This window comes from Hypanus sabinus, chromosome 2 (assembly GCF_030144855.1).
Source record: "Hypanus sabinus isolate sHypSab1 chromosome 2, sHypSab1.hap1, whole genome shotgun sequence".
Classification (NCBI taxonomy): domain Eukaryota; kingdom Metazoa; phylum Chordata; class Chondrichthyes; order Myliobatiformes; family Dasyatidae; genus Hypanus; species Hypanus sabinus.
Window position 1 is genome coordinate 44,865,909 of NC_082707.1, and position 15,127 is coordinate 44,881,035.

At 39.6% G+C, this 15,127-nt stretch overlaps 1 long non-coding RNA gene across 1 annotated transcript in view; it reads right to left on the bottom strand.

Annotated features, from left to right (window-relative positions):
• Positions 1-5,914: 5,914 nt before the first annotated feature.
• Positions 5,915-15,127, bottom strand: part of LOC132378366 (uncharacterized) — a 175,658-nt gene continuing 166,445 nt past the window's right edge. The window contains exon 6 of the long non-coding RNA XR_009507007.1: positions 5,915-7,167. This is a non-coding gene — a long non-coding RNA (uncharacterized LOC132378366). The remainder of the gene's footprint in view (positions 7,168-15,127) is intronic.

Sequence of the window (15,127 nt, forward strand, 5' to 3'; positions counted from 1 at the left end):
GTTAAAGGACCTCAGTCTCCTCAGGAAATAGAGATGGCTCTGACCCTTCTTGTAGACAGCCTCAGTGTTCTTTGACCAGTCCAGTTTATTGTCAATTCATATCCCCAGGTATTTGTAATCCTCCACCATGTCCACACTGACCCCTTGGATGGAAACAGAGGTCACCGGTGTCTTAGCCCTCCTCAGGTCCACCACCAGCTCCTTAGTCTTTTTCACATTAAGCTGCAGATGATTCTGCTCGCACCATGTGATAAAGTTTCCCACCATAGCCCTGTACTCAGCCTCATCTCCCTTGCTGATGCATCCAACTATGGCAGAGTCATCAGAAAACTTCTGAAGATGGCAAGACTCTGTGCAGTAGTTGAAGTCCAAGGTGCAGATGGTGAAGAGAAAGGGAGACAGGACAGTCCCCTGTGGAGCCCCAGTGCTGCTGACCACTCTGTCTGACACACAGTGTTGCAAACGCACGTACTGTGGTCTGCCAGTCAGGTAATCAATAATCCATGACACCAGGGAAGCGTCCACCTGCATCACTGTCAGCTTCTCACCCAGACAGACAGACAGACAGACATTCTTTATTGATCCAGGTCACTGGTGCCTTAGCCCTCCTCAGGTCCACCACCAGCTCCTTAGACTTTTTCACATTAAGCTGCAGATGATTCTGCTCACACCATGTGACAAAGTTTTCCACGGTAGCCCTGTACTCAGCCTCATCTCCCTTGCTGATGCATCCAACAATGGCAGAGTCATCAGAAAACTTCTGATAGGATCCCCCTTCTTATAATCCCCCTTCTGCAGTTTTATGAAAACAATTGGGTTTATTCATGAAAACTAAACAGATCAGAGATTGTCTTAGACCAAGAGGAAACTCTTTGATCTTGATCGACTACATACCGCAACCAACACAAATGGAAATAATTCATTATTCCATTTAATCTTCTGGCTTCATGATTGGATATCACATCATTTCTTTTGAGGAAGTTTTGATAGTTTCAAGCATTGGCTAAAAGGCCCTATGCTTCCCCCAAGCAGCTCTCATTGCCATCACCTTGCCCTGGAGTGCACTGTTGTATGGACAAACAAATGACTACCAGACTATGGCTTTAATTAATTCCTAACTTCCACCGCAGAGCCAAAATCTAAGCACCACCCTTCAAACAGCAGATTAACTTTCACACTTCTGAGGAAAAAAAAACACAAATCCCCCCCAAGAGAGAAAAAGTAAATTCCTATCTTATCCCTACAGTCCAAGTGGAGACACAGCTGGCCTCTGTTGTTCATTATAATGTTCATTAAACATCTACCTGCTTTAATAATGTGTATGTTTTAGTTTATAAATGGAAGTATGATGGAGTTCTATTTCTTTTCTTAAAGTGGTATTGTTTCTGGAGAAGCTGTGCAAAGTTGTAAAATAAATAACCATTTCACACCAGGAAAATCATCACACTTCATTAATTAGTTACATGAGAAATTATGTGAAGTAAAAAAGCACATTTCAGTATTCTTTGACACACATCTCAATGGATGGATGAGCAATTCTAATTGTTAGATATAGTTCTCCAGCAGATGGCACTCCAGAGCTTCTAGAAACTCAACTTTTAACCATATTCAATCATTTATTTACATATTTAATACTCTAGCTATTGCATGATGAGGGTTTTCTATGGGTTTGCAGTATCACAGTAAAAAATATTAATAAGAACAGAAAATACTGTTCACACCCAGTAGCATCTAACAAGGTTATCATTTCAGGTCAAAAATCCTTGATTAGAATTGGGAAAGTAACTCTCTTTGCACAGATGCTGCCTGACTTTCTCTGTGTTTTCAGCATTTCTGCTTTTGTTTCAGACTTCTGCGGGATCTTAACACCAGAATATTTATTTTCTTAATAATATACAATTTTGGATACAGTTTTAAAATGCCAGTACAATTTTGATGTTTTGATGCAAAAATAAACTCCTGGAGGAACTCAGCAGTTCAGGGAACATCCCTGGAGGTAAAAAGATCGTCGACTTTTTGGTCAAAAAGCTGGGAGGTTATAAGTGGAAAACGTAAAGGGCTGCAGAAGAAAGTATCTGATAGGAGTGCAGAGTGAACCATGGGAGAACTGGAGGGAGGAGGGGCACCAGAGGGAGGTGATGGATGGGTGAGGAGAAGATAAAGGATAAGGAGCCAGAAAAAGGAATGGAAAAAGAGAGAAGAGGGAGGGGAGTAATTCCCAGAAATTAGAGGAATCGATGTTCATGCCATCAGCTTGGAGGCAGCTCAGACAGAATATGAGGTATTGCTCCTCCAACCTGAAGGCAGCATCATCGTAACTATAGACAAGGCCATGGACTGAAATGTCAGGATGGGAATGGGAAGTAGAATTAAAATGGAAGCACCACCTTTTGTGGTGGATGGAGAAAAAGTGCTCAACAAAGCGGTTCCCCAATCTGCACAAGGTCTCATTGATGTTGAGGATGCCTAGGGCACAGTAGCTGATCCCGACAGACTTGCAGGTCAAGTGTCATGAATGTCTCCCAGGGATGAGGCGTAGGGGGAGGTGTAGCATTTGTCTCCAGGGATGAGTGCCAGGACGGAGATCAGTGGGGAGGGATGAGTGGGCCAGGGAGTCATATAGAGAGTGATCTCTATAGAAAGTGGAGAGTTATGCAGGGGGGAAAGCTGTGTTTAGTGGTAGGTTCCCATTGAAAATGGTGGAAGTTACAGAGAATGAAGTGGAGGCTGTTAAGGTGGTAGGTAAGGACAAGGGAATTCTATCGCTGATATGGTACTGGGAAGATGGGGTTAGGGCAATGTCCAGGAAAAGGAGACGACATCAGTGAAAAAGGAGATTGCCTCTGATGTTCTGGAATGCAAAGCCTCATCCTAGGAACAGATGTGGTGGAAACGGAGGAACTGAGAAAAGGAAATGGCATTTTTACAAATGACAGGGTGGGAAAGTATTGTTGAGATAGCTGTGAGAGGCAGTGGGTTTATATAAGATACCAGTAGACAGTCTTATCTCCAGTCTTATATGGAGACAGAGAGATTGAGAAAAGGGAGAGAGGTGTATTTACTTGTTAAAATGGTATTTAAAAGCAAGGTAAAAGGCTCAAAGGTTCATTTTATTGTCAAAGTATGCCTATAGAGTACAATTCTGCTATTTGTCTACTCCAGATTGCCATGAAATAAAGCAGACCATGGATGCTGATGAAAGAAAAGACATCAAATCCCTCCCCAGCACGAAAAAGAAACAAAACTCGCAGACCCAGAAATCCACCCCCACACATAAAAAAACAGCAACAATATCCCCTGACCCCCTCACTCACAGAAAAGAACAGCAGCAGTAACACCAAATCCTCACCCCCCCCCCAACACACACACAAAAATGAACAGAACATCGTCCCAACAACTGGCCACAAGAAAGAAAACACTGAGAAACGGAATATTATTTAATAATTTATTTAGGCCAATTTCTAAATAGCATACAGTAGATCATAAGACAATCAGAAGAAGACATAGATGGACCACAGATTCTAAGACATAGCAGCAGAATTAGGCCAATCAGCCCATCAAGTCTGTTCCAGCATTCGATGATAGCTGATTTATTATCCCTCTCAACCCCGTTCTCGTGCCTTCTCCCTGTAACCTTTGACGCCATTTCTAATCAAGAACTTATCAAACTCTGCTTTAAATATATTTTAAATATAAAAATGACTTAAAAATGACACAGCCATTTGTGGTGATGAATTCCACAGATTCACTACACTGTGGCTGAAGAAATTCCTTCTTATCTCTGCTCTAAAGGGACACCCTTTTTGTTCTGGGGCTGTGCACTCTGCAGTCTCTTTTATCATACACAAAAGTTGTCTTAAGGAAACAACAGTTCCCATATTAATAAAAGAATACTGTATTAATTCTGAAAATTAAAGGCAAAGTCTTAAAAATGATATACTCTCCAAAACAAATATCAATAGTCTTTATCCAGTTAAAAACTAATTCTTCTGGCACTGCTTCCATCTGTATAAAGCAGAACAGTGATGAATGTGAAAATTGCTCCTGAAATGAGTTGTTGAGGCAAATATCAAAGATACATTGTTGGGGAAATTGAATAAACACATGAAGAAGAAAGGAATAGGAAGGAACAGTTTTCACAAGTGGAAAAGCCTTGAATGAGGGAACATAATTTCAGGAAAGAACCCAGGTACCTAGAGCTTTCTCCTATGGAGAGTTTTCTACCCCAGAATGATTGGGATATTTGAAGTGGAGGTGGATAATTTTTGGAAAGATTAGGGGATTATCAACTATGGGGATCTGGTTCTGATGAGGCACTGAGGTCTGGGTTAGGTTATCCATGAACGTATTGACTAGCAGGGTAATCTAGGAAATCAGGTTGCCTATGCTTGCTCCTATCTTCTTGTGTTCTTATTCTACTGATGGGATTAGATGAAGGTTAGAAGGGGGTTTGTGTACAAGATAAAGACCAATATAAATCATTTGGAGAGAATGGTCAGTTCAGTTGCTGTGCATTGCATGTAAGAAGAAAGTTTTCTTAAAATGTAAACTTTGAACTTGTAAAAATGAGGTATTAATTTACATATTTTGCCCTCTTTTTGGGCCTCAACTGTTGTTTAGTAAATAGAATGAACATTAACATTTTACAACAGAGTGTCTTATTGGTTAGAAAAGTTCTAGTTATTAAAGCTTAGATCTAAAAACACCCAGGGTCAAACTGTCCACTTTTTTTAACCTCTTGCATTCCTTTTTGTTTGATTTACTGCTATGGTTGATTGGGAAATGTACAAATCAGTAAAGATCACATGGATAACTTCTCAAAAATATGTTTATTCCAACATATTGAGAGGATTTGCATGGTACTAAGTTGCATTTGATCGTATTTTCTAGTTCTTTCCTTTGTTAATGAGAATTTTTAATTTGTGTATCAATATTATTATTAAACTATACTCTTCATGAAGCTCATAACAAAGAAGAACAGTTTATAAGAACACTACCATGATATGCTTTTTAAACATATTTTCGACTAAATTCCTTTTGAGCAGGAGTTCCCAACCTGGGGTTCATGGACCCCTTGCTTAATGGTATTGGTCCGTGGCATAAAAAAAGGGTGGGAACTCCTGCTTTATTGGAATGCAGGTGCTGATTAAAAAGAATCCGTTATTAAAAAAATATTCCCAGTTAAAAATCTTACATAGTAAAAAAAATGAAATTTCAAACTATGACCTTAAATGTTGTTTTCTTTTTATATTATTACATAGACAATTAGAATTTTCAATTCACTGAAACCGCACTCACCACCAAGCATCCACTTACACTAATCAGACATTAATCTCATTTTATTCTCACCACTTTCCCATCAGTTCCACCCAGATTCAATCACTAACCAAACTCATCTACACAGCAGGACCAATTTTCCCAACCCCAAGTCTTGGCATAAAGTAGGAAATGAGAGTTCCTTGAAGAAACTTGCACAGTCATGGGAAAAACATGCGAACTTCACACAATCGGTATTGGAGTTCAGGTTGCAGGACCTGTGAAGCAGTAGCGCTATCAGCTGTGCAATTGTGTTACATAGATTAATTAGACTTCACAAACACCAGAAAGTCTGCAGATGCTGGAAATTAAAAAACAACACACACAAAATGCTGGAGAAACTCAGCAGGTCAGGCTACATCTATGAAAAAGAGTAAACAGCTGACATTTTGGGCCAAGACCGTTCTTCAGGACATTAGTTGTTTTCATCATGAGGAATGTATCTGACCTAAAAGCAATGTTAACTCTAATTTGCTCCAGATTCCAGTTAATCCGTCTCTCATGTGTGCTAAACATAATTTGAGTAGTTTTAGTTACTTTAATATGTTATGCAGTATGTAACTTCATAAATTTATCTTCTATTTTAATAATTTCCACACATCTACTTCAGTTCAATTGGCACGATCATTTGTTTAATAATCCAGGGAAGGCAACGTACAGCCATGATCTATTTTATAAGCAGTTGCATAAGCTTTGCACACAGTAATGCCTAAGAATTTTGGGTCTACTTTTACTAGTGTGAAACATTACAGCTGGGTGGCTTGAGCCTTAAACTACAGGTGAAATCACATTATCAACAACGTTAGCAGAATAACAGTCTTGCTTAATCTTGTGCAGGTTGAACAGCTGCTTTTACATTAAAAATAATGCAAATTATTGCATTCAAATATTTTCTTACCACACTGAGGAAGGTCAGTTTCTGTCTTGGCTTCATCACATAAATATTTATTGTTCTCAATGCAATGTCCAAAATGTTCATCTCTGCACACATATTTACTGTACTTGGCAGTAAACGAACAAAAATTGGATCTTTGCAGTGTGTATGGTCCATTAACATAAGTAATCCTGCTTTTGCTGCCAAGAAATGTGCAATTAGTTCTTTCACATGGGGGCCCTTTTTCTCCAAACTAACTGGAGGAAGTAACGCGGAGCATACACATTCAATGACTAAAGATAATAAGATGTTCGAGGGAGTTTTCAAATCATTCATTGCAAGTAATTGCTCAATAAGAGAGAATTTCTTTCCCCTTTTCAGAAACATCCAACTTCTTTATAGAAGACATTTGTTACTGAAATGTTTAAATGAGCATTAGTTTAATTCTGAGCTAAATATCAAGGAGCTGAGATTTTAAATACAAGAGATTCTGCAGATACCAGACATCCAGAGTAACACACACAAAGTGCTGAAGGAACTCAGCAGGTCAGACAGCATCTATAAAGAGTTGATGTACTGTTGGTACGAGATCCTACACCAAGACCCGAGATTGTATGACTTTTCATGACAAGTTTTGAATCTTATTAAGTTACTATCCAAGAGGACTTTAGAGTCAGTCACTAACTACATTGAACGCAGAATCAACAGCAGATAATCAAAAGAAAACGTTGTGTTGTGAACCCATATGACCAATTTGTCACTGAAGACTGCAGTCCCTGACTCTTCATTCTAGTTATAAAAAAACAAGCGGTGGAGTTACTCAGCAGGCCAGGCAGCACCCGAGAGAAACATAAAGCCTTGGTTTCAGACCGATGATACTTCTTCAGAATCTGCTTTGACATGTTTTTGCAATGCATCTGTAGATCACATGGAGCATGATGTTCCAGTGATAGAGGGAACTGATGTACCTGGCAGTCCTGTGCAGAACAAAACGGGCAACGATAAGTTGGAATCAGTTTGCAACACATTTGGACTTCCACACTGAGACTGGACTCATCACTGACGTATTGAGCTGATGATTTGAATACACTACACATTTGGCCTTTTGTTAAAAGGGCAAAAGCAGGAAAATGGTTTATTTCCCTTTCACTGAAGTTATTTTTTAAAATTATTAAGACTATTTTAACTGCTTTAAAATTACTCTGACAGTTCAAGGAGCAATGATACTGATGAATTTTCAAAGTGTTTTGGGGGCTAGGGTTGGAAGGAGAGGTTGCTCAGGATCCATGATTTGAGATCCATTTAACTTTGTGGAAGGGCTTTTAATGATAGACAGTTTGCTCAGTTGGACTTCTGCCCAGATCAGGATAATGCAATCAGACTAATTTGCTGGTTGGCCTGTGTGCCAGTTATGCCATCTGTTTTGTGTTGGATGGGTTGAAAGTTGCTTGAGGTACACTATTGCTAGGTAATTGGTAAGCATTCCATCATCGTCTTAACATACCTTGTAGCTGATGGACCCACTTGAAAGTCAAATTATGAGGAAGTAGATATTGGATAGACTTGCTCTTGCAATGACTATATCTGTATGACTGTTTAGATAAATTATTGGTCAATATTGGCCAATAAGAGATTGTGACCTCAGTGATGGTAAGTAATGTCAAGGAATATGAAGGAAGGTGAAGAGATTCTGTTGCTGAAGATGGTTATTACCTACTATTCGTGTATCAGGTTTCTTGCCAGTGAAAGACAAAGTTGTCTATATTTCATCAAATGTAGGTATAAACTGCTTCATTTTCTAAAGACTTGATACGGAATTGAACTCATCAGTCACTGAGATGTTCCAGCTGTAATTGAAGATAACCCATTGATGAAACAGTTGAAGGTTGTTGAGGCAAGGGAAGTATTTTAAGGGATTCCTGCAGTAATGATGGGATGAGATGATGATGCTTGAACAACATTGTTTTATTTGTGCTAGGTAAGATTCCAGCTGGTGAGGTGTTTTTTTTCATGTCTCTCTCAGTTTCATTGGGCATCAAATCAAAATGATTTTTTAATTCACAGTTTGAATTCCATGTGGTTCATTGTTCATTACCAGCTCTTTTGTTCATGTTTAGATCAAAGTTGTATTGAGGTCAGGAGCTGAAAAACCCATTAAACGGCAGTTTGCTGGAAAGTTGCCCAGTCACAGCAATAAACCTTGCATCACTCTGCTGATAACTGAAAGTAGACGATTGAGGGGGTTGTTAGCCAAACTGGATTTTTGAAAAATAGAACATACCTGGACAATTTTTCTTTCACATTACCACATGGGTGGGATGTGGTGTAGTGGTTAGCACAATGCTTTACAGTGCCTGGGGTCAATTCCTGCCATTTTCTGTAAGGAATTTGTACATTCTCCCCATGACAGCAGTTTCCTCCCACATTCCAAAGTTAGGGTTATGGCTAGTGAGTTGTGGGCAGGCTATGTTGGTGCCAGAAGCACAGGGATAGGTGTGGGTTGTCCCCCACTGCTCTGTTAAGCGTTGAAGCAAATGACACATTTCACTGTATATTTTTATGTACATGTGACAAGTAAAACTAATCCTTAAAATTTTGTAATTGTACTGGACTGGTCTGCCTGCAGATGTAGATAGTTGTGGAGTGCAAGTCTTCCAGGAACACAGCTGGAATGTTTTTGTATCCAGCACACTCAGACATAGCTGGGCATCATATGGACTGAATGAAATTTGCTGAAACTTGGTTTCTATGATGGCAGGAACATCAGATAGAGGTTTACTTCTAATTCTTGCACTAATTTTCATATTGCCAAGTTTTCCAACTTATGCCGTTAGTAACAACATGTAACCCAACTTCTGGATGTTCACCCTCCCCCTTTAAAATGTTGTGGACTTGATCTGAGACATCCCTGACCTTTGTGAGGCAACATATTATAAGATCATAAGATATAGGAGCAGAATTGAGCCATTTGGCCCATCTAATCTGCTCTGTCATTTCCCCTGATCCAATTTTTCTCTCAGCCCCAATCTCCTGCTTTCTCCCCATATCCCTTCATGCCCTGACCCATCAGGAAACTATCAACCTCTGTCTTAAATATACATAAAGACTTCAGCTTCACAGCTGCTTGTGACAAAGAATTCCACATATTCACCACTCTCTGGCTAAAGGAATTCCTCCACATCTCTGTACTAAAAGGACACTGTTCTGAGGCTGTGTCCTCTGGTCTTAGAATCTCTGACAATAGGAAACATCCTCTCCACATCCGCTCTATCAAGGCCTTTCACCATTCACTAGGTTTCAATGAGGTCACCCTTCATTCTTCTGAAGTCCTGCAAATACAGGCCCAGAGTCATCAAATGCTCTTCATATGACAAGCCATTCAATCCTGGAATAATTTTTTGTGAACCTCCTTTGAATTGTCTCCAGTTTCAGCACATCTTTTCTAAGATAAGGGGCCCAAACCTGCTCACAATACTTCAATTGAGTTTTCCCAGTGCTTGAAAAAGTCTCAACATTACATCCTTGCTTTTATATTCTAGTCCTCTTTAAATGAATGCTAGCATTGCATTTGCCTTCCTCACCTGAGACTCAACCCAAAAATTAGCCTTTAGGGAATCCTGCACAAGGACTTCCAAGTCCCTTTGCACCTCAGTTTTTTGTATTTTCACTCCATTTAGAAAATAATCAACCCTTTCACTTCTTCTACCAAAGTGCAAGACCATACACTTCCTGACACTGTATTCCATCTGCACAGAATCTACTGTCCTGTTGTCTAACTAACAAATTCTTTTTCACTACTTCACACTTCATTTCTTCCCTTCCCTTCTGAGCCACAGAATCAGACTCAGTGCCAGAGACCTGGTTGCTGCAGCCTTCCCTGTTAGGTCTCCCCTTCAAATATTATCCAAAGAGGTATGCTTATTATTGAGGAGAATGACCTCAGGGGTACTCTGCAAGGGCTGCCTATTCCTTTTACCTCCCCTGACAGTCACCCAGCTGCCTGCCTCTTGTAACTTAGGGGTGAAGACCTCCCTGTAGCTCAATTCTATCACCTTATCATTCTCCCATATGAGCCAAAGGCCATTCAGCTGCAGGTCCAGCTCCCTAACATGGTTTGTAAGGAGCTGTAATTGTATGCACTTTGTGCAGATGTGATAATCAGGGAAACTAGAGGTCTCCCAGAGTTCCCACATCTCACAGAAAGCACGTACCACTGGAGAGGCTATTTCCTGTGGTGGGGGTATCCAGAACTAGAAGGCGCAGCTCAAAATTGAGGGCAACCCTTTAGGACAGAGGTAAGGAGGAATTTTTTTTTTGGCCAGAGAGTAGTGAATCTGTGGGATGCTCTGCCACAGACTGCGGGGGAAGCCAGGTCTGTGGATATACTTAAGGTGGAAGTTGATCATTTCCTGATTGGTCAGGGCATCAAAGGACATGGCGGGGAGGCAGGTGTATGGGGTTGAGTGGGATCTGGAATCAGCCATGATGGAATGGCAGAGCAGATTTGATGGGCTGAATGGCCTAATTCTGCTCTTATGTCTTATAGACCCTGGACCCATTCTCATGGCACTAGCTACGTACTAATAGACAAAGAAAGACAAAAACTTACCTCAAGCCTTCACCCCTTCTCACTTAAGTCTCTTGAGCCAAAGCCTGTACAACTCTAACACTGGCCCACTCACACTATGGTCACTCTGCTTAGAACCTGACTTCTTTGTATTGGCATTAGCTAAGTGCCTAATAGAGTGTTATGGTTATGATTATTATAAAATAATAATAATAATAAAAGGAATGCCTAAATTTTAAATTGGGAAAAGAAAATGATAGGTCTTCCTTCACTCTAACAACAGCTTTAACCCCCTGAAACTTGTGTGAAGGATTTGTGGAATGCATACTTACTTCCACAATCTTTGTTTAGAACTGGACTCCCCAGACTCTTCCTAACCACATGAGGACTGATTCTAAGGACTGTTTGCTTGTAGCATCATTTGGTGCAATTGTCTGTATTCCCCAATTGAAGCAAAGTAGAACAACGGAATGGAATAACAGCAAAGGAGAAATAATAGATGATAATGTGTCTGGCTTTCCTTCCTACAGAGATTCAGCAAACAATTCACTCTTCTTTTACGTACACAATGCTATGCGTCAAAACATTAAATGTAAACGTATTAAGTACCTTACACAACATAATTCATTCTTGAGAGATGAGCCACCGTAATTCATGACCACTTAGTTACAGTAACTAATAGATCACTGAATATGATTATTATAATTTAAACTGTGGAAAAGAAGGTGACACATCTTGCTTCAGCATTACTAACAACAGCATTAGCTCCCTGAAATTTGTGTGAAGGATTTCTGGAATGCTGATGAAGGGTCTCAGCCCGAAATATTGACTAATCTCTTTTTCATAGTTCCTCCTGTATTGTGTTGCTTGGATTTCCAGCTTCTGCAGATTTTCTCATTTGCAGTTACAGTAATCAGTGTTATTATCTAGGTATAAATGGTGGTCAATTTATGCACAAGGGCCCAGAAATGTCAAAGTAATAGCAAGGCCAATAACTTGTAAAATAATTTGATCTTAATGCCACAGCAAATTCAGAAGAGAATACTTAGACAACTAATTGCTTCTAACTTTTTCTGCCTGAGATATGCTGCTCCACTGCCTGCTTTAATCAAATGCAACCAACTATGTAAAGTTCATAAGTTACTGTTATTGTGCCTTGAGTTGTTGCAAAAATTCAAATCGTTTCATTTCAGGTATCATATTATTAACAAACATCCAATACGGCATTACATTTATCATTTTCAACATTGCTTGTTTGGGTTGGGTGCTGTTAATTTCAAAGTCCTTCAAGTGGAAGAAATTGGTCATTAGTTGCTCAATTGACTTTGGTCTCAGATACTCTATTTCTATGTCACATTTTCAACACTGGCTGTACAAACCTTATGGTGGTTAAATAGGCATGGACACCTCCAACCAAAGGTAGAAGCTATTCATTGGACAATGACAAAATTTAAAGTGAATTTATTATCAATGTACATATATGTCACCATATACTTTTCTGAGATTCAAAACAAAGAAACACAAAGAGAAACTACACACAAAGGCCAAAAACAACCATTGTGCAAAAGACAAACTGTGCAAATACAAAATAATATTAATAACAATAGATAAGCAAATTAATAATACTGAGAACATGAATTGCAGAATCCATGAAAATGAGTTGATAGGTTGTGGAATCAATTCAGTGTTGAGGTGTGAGGTGAAGTTATCCACACTGGTTCAGGAGACTGATGGCAGCTTCTCACCAGATTCCTTGATGAATGAACTGTTAATAATGCTTTGATAGTGACATCAGAGGATTAAATCTTGGCCAGAATGCAGTTGGGGAAGAGGAGTGGGAAGTTTGAACTACTTAATTTGAAAAGCTGCAGTTGGAACTTTAATGATGACTAAAGAGAGAGATAAAGTCTCTGTTTAACAAGCAGGCAGAAAGGTAGCAACAAGTGACAATCTAACACTTAACTGGTCTGGATTAAGATGCTCAGATCCTGGTGGGTGGGGGTGGGCAATTGAAACTTGTGACTCAGAGGAAAGTTTACTCTTAGCTGAGCTATGCAGTCACTTCTCTTGATGTGGTAATGCCTGCAAAAAATTTTACATCTCTAATGTATGGCTTGAAAACTACAAAATAGCATTAAGCATAACAGAGAAGAGTACATGAAATGTTAACTCATCAATTGTCTTCTAAAGCACATTTGAAACTACATTGCGGTTGTAATTAATGATGCAGTGATAAAACATTTGCAGTTGAAATATGCTTCTTGTTAAAAAAAAGACCTTCAACAACTCCATCTGTTTTTACTTACTTGATGGTATCTTTGCCAGCAGTAACAGAGGGAAGTTATTAAAGTTCATGCTACACATGAAAAATGTTTTCTGTCTGTTTGGCACATAGTAATCTCTAGAATGCTCTGATACACACAATTCCAGCATATCACAATCTGTATGCATGTGTCAATTTGAGCAGGCGTTATTATGGTTAATTTTTTAACAGTTAATATGGTTTGACTAGTCACATTTCACCTTTATGTTCATGTTAATTGGTCTCAATTACCCTTAAATGAGTCCTTTAAATACTTCAATTAAGCTACAGTTTAGTGAAACCACCCTGCAGATAACAGCATGATTTTAATCAAAGTTGAGTTACCAAAATAATCACTGATTTTTATCCCTATTGGCACTGTACTCCATTGAATCTAAATGCTAGTGGCGTTTGTGGCACTTCTCTCTGTAATGCTGACTCAATGGTTATTTGACTGAGCTACATGATGCTTTATAGGCTCCATCATTTGGTAACTGGAAACGACTCCTGGTTGTCTGTGCACAGATGACTCAGATTTAAGTATTAATTTTTCCATACCTTAGGTCATTAATTAGCACATAATTAGTCATCTCTTTTTAAGATAGGCAGATATAATATCTTAAAGCTATTTACAAAATACGCAGATGTGGATTTTATTTAATGTCTGTTGCTTTGCCTCATTTTCTTGTATGCTAGTGCATTCTTGCCACATTTCTACATTTACACATGGGGAGCAGCTGTACTTCTAAATTAATTCTGGGAAGTTCGACAAGTGATCATCTACACATGCACACGTACTGTAGATACAGATGACACCACTGATACTTTGGATGGTCTGCGTGGTTGAACAACTTGCTTGCACCGTAGGCAAGTCCTGTTTATGATATCAAAATGGTCACTGCTGATCTCCAGTAACTGTGGCTTTTTTTGGACTATCAATTACTGGAAGAATTTTAGGGGTGCTAACGCATGCAATTGCTCTGAGTTGAGAGAGGTAAACATCAGAATCAATGTTCTATTTCACATGCATATATAGTAAAGGAGCAGTTATTTCAGCTGCTATCTCCAAACTGAACCCTTCCAACAGTCACTTCCCTGGGTTTCTTATTTTCCATCCACTAAAGCGAGATTCACGTAGCTTTCTGCTCCTCATGTTATCTTTTTTGTCCCTCCCCTCCACTACCATGCCAACATTGACTTCTAGTTCTTTATCTTGGTACTTCCAAGCTCTACAAAATCTCCAAGCTCTTCCAGCTTTGGCCAAGTGATTCAGACCTTAAGCACTTCCTCCCTGGATTTCCATTGGTAAACTTTTTTCACTGTTCTGTCCTCTTACAAGTCTTTGTTCTCGTCCAAGAACCACAGAAATTATAAGATCAGCTGATCCAGCTCATTGTCAGGTGACACACTGAATTAAGCATTGGTTCCTTATTTTCTCACAGTTGCTATATTCAGATACAACCAGAATGTCTAAAACGTGCAAATCAGCACATTACTACTCTTTTACAACTTACACAAAATGCTGGAGGAACTCCATATGTCAGGCAGCATTTACGGAGGGGAATAAATAGTCAACATTTCAGACCAAAACCCTTCATCAGCGTAGGAAGGCAGAAGAAACCAGAATAAGAGGTGGGAGGAGGGGAATGTGTACAAGCTTGTAGGTGATAGGTGGAACCAGGTGAAGGGGAAAGTAGGTGGGCGATGAAGTCAGAAGCTTGGAGGTAATAGGTGGAAGAGGCAAAGGGGTGAAGAAGAAGGAATCCGATATGAGACGAGAATAGACCATGAAGGAAAGGTAAGGAGGAAGGGCCACAGAGGGGAGTTAATGGCAGGGGAAGAGGAGTAAGATGGGAGTCAGAATGGGGAATAGAAAAAGGGGGAATGGGAGAAATTTCTGGAAGCTAGAGAAATCAATGTCCGTGCCTGAGTCTATTCAGGAAATATGAGGTGCTGTTCCTCCAGCCTGAGTGTGACCTCATTGTGGTTGTAGAAGAAGCTATGGACTGACAAGTCAGAATAGGAAGTTGAATTGTAATGGGTGACCACCAGAACATCCCGTCTTTTG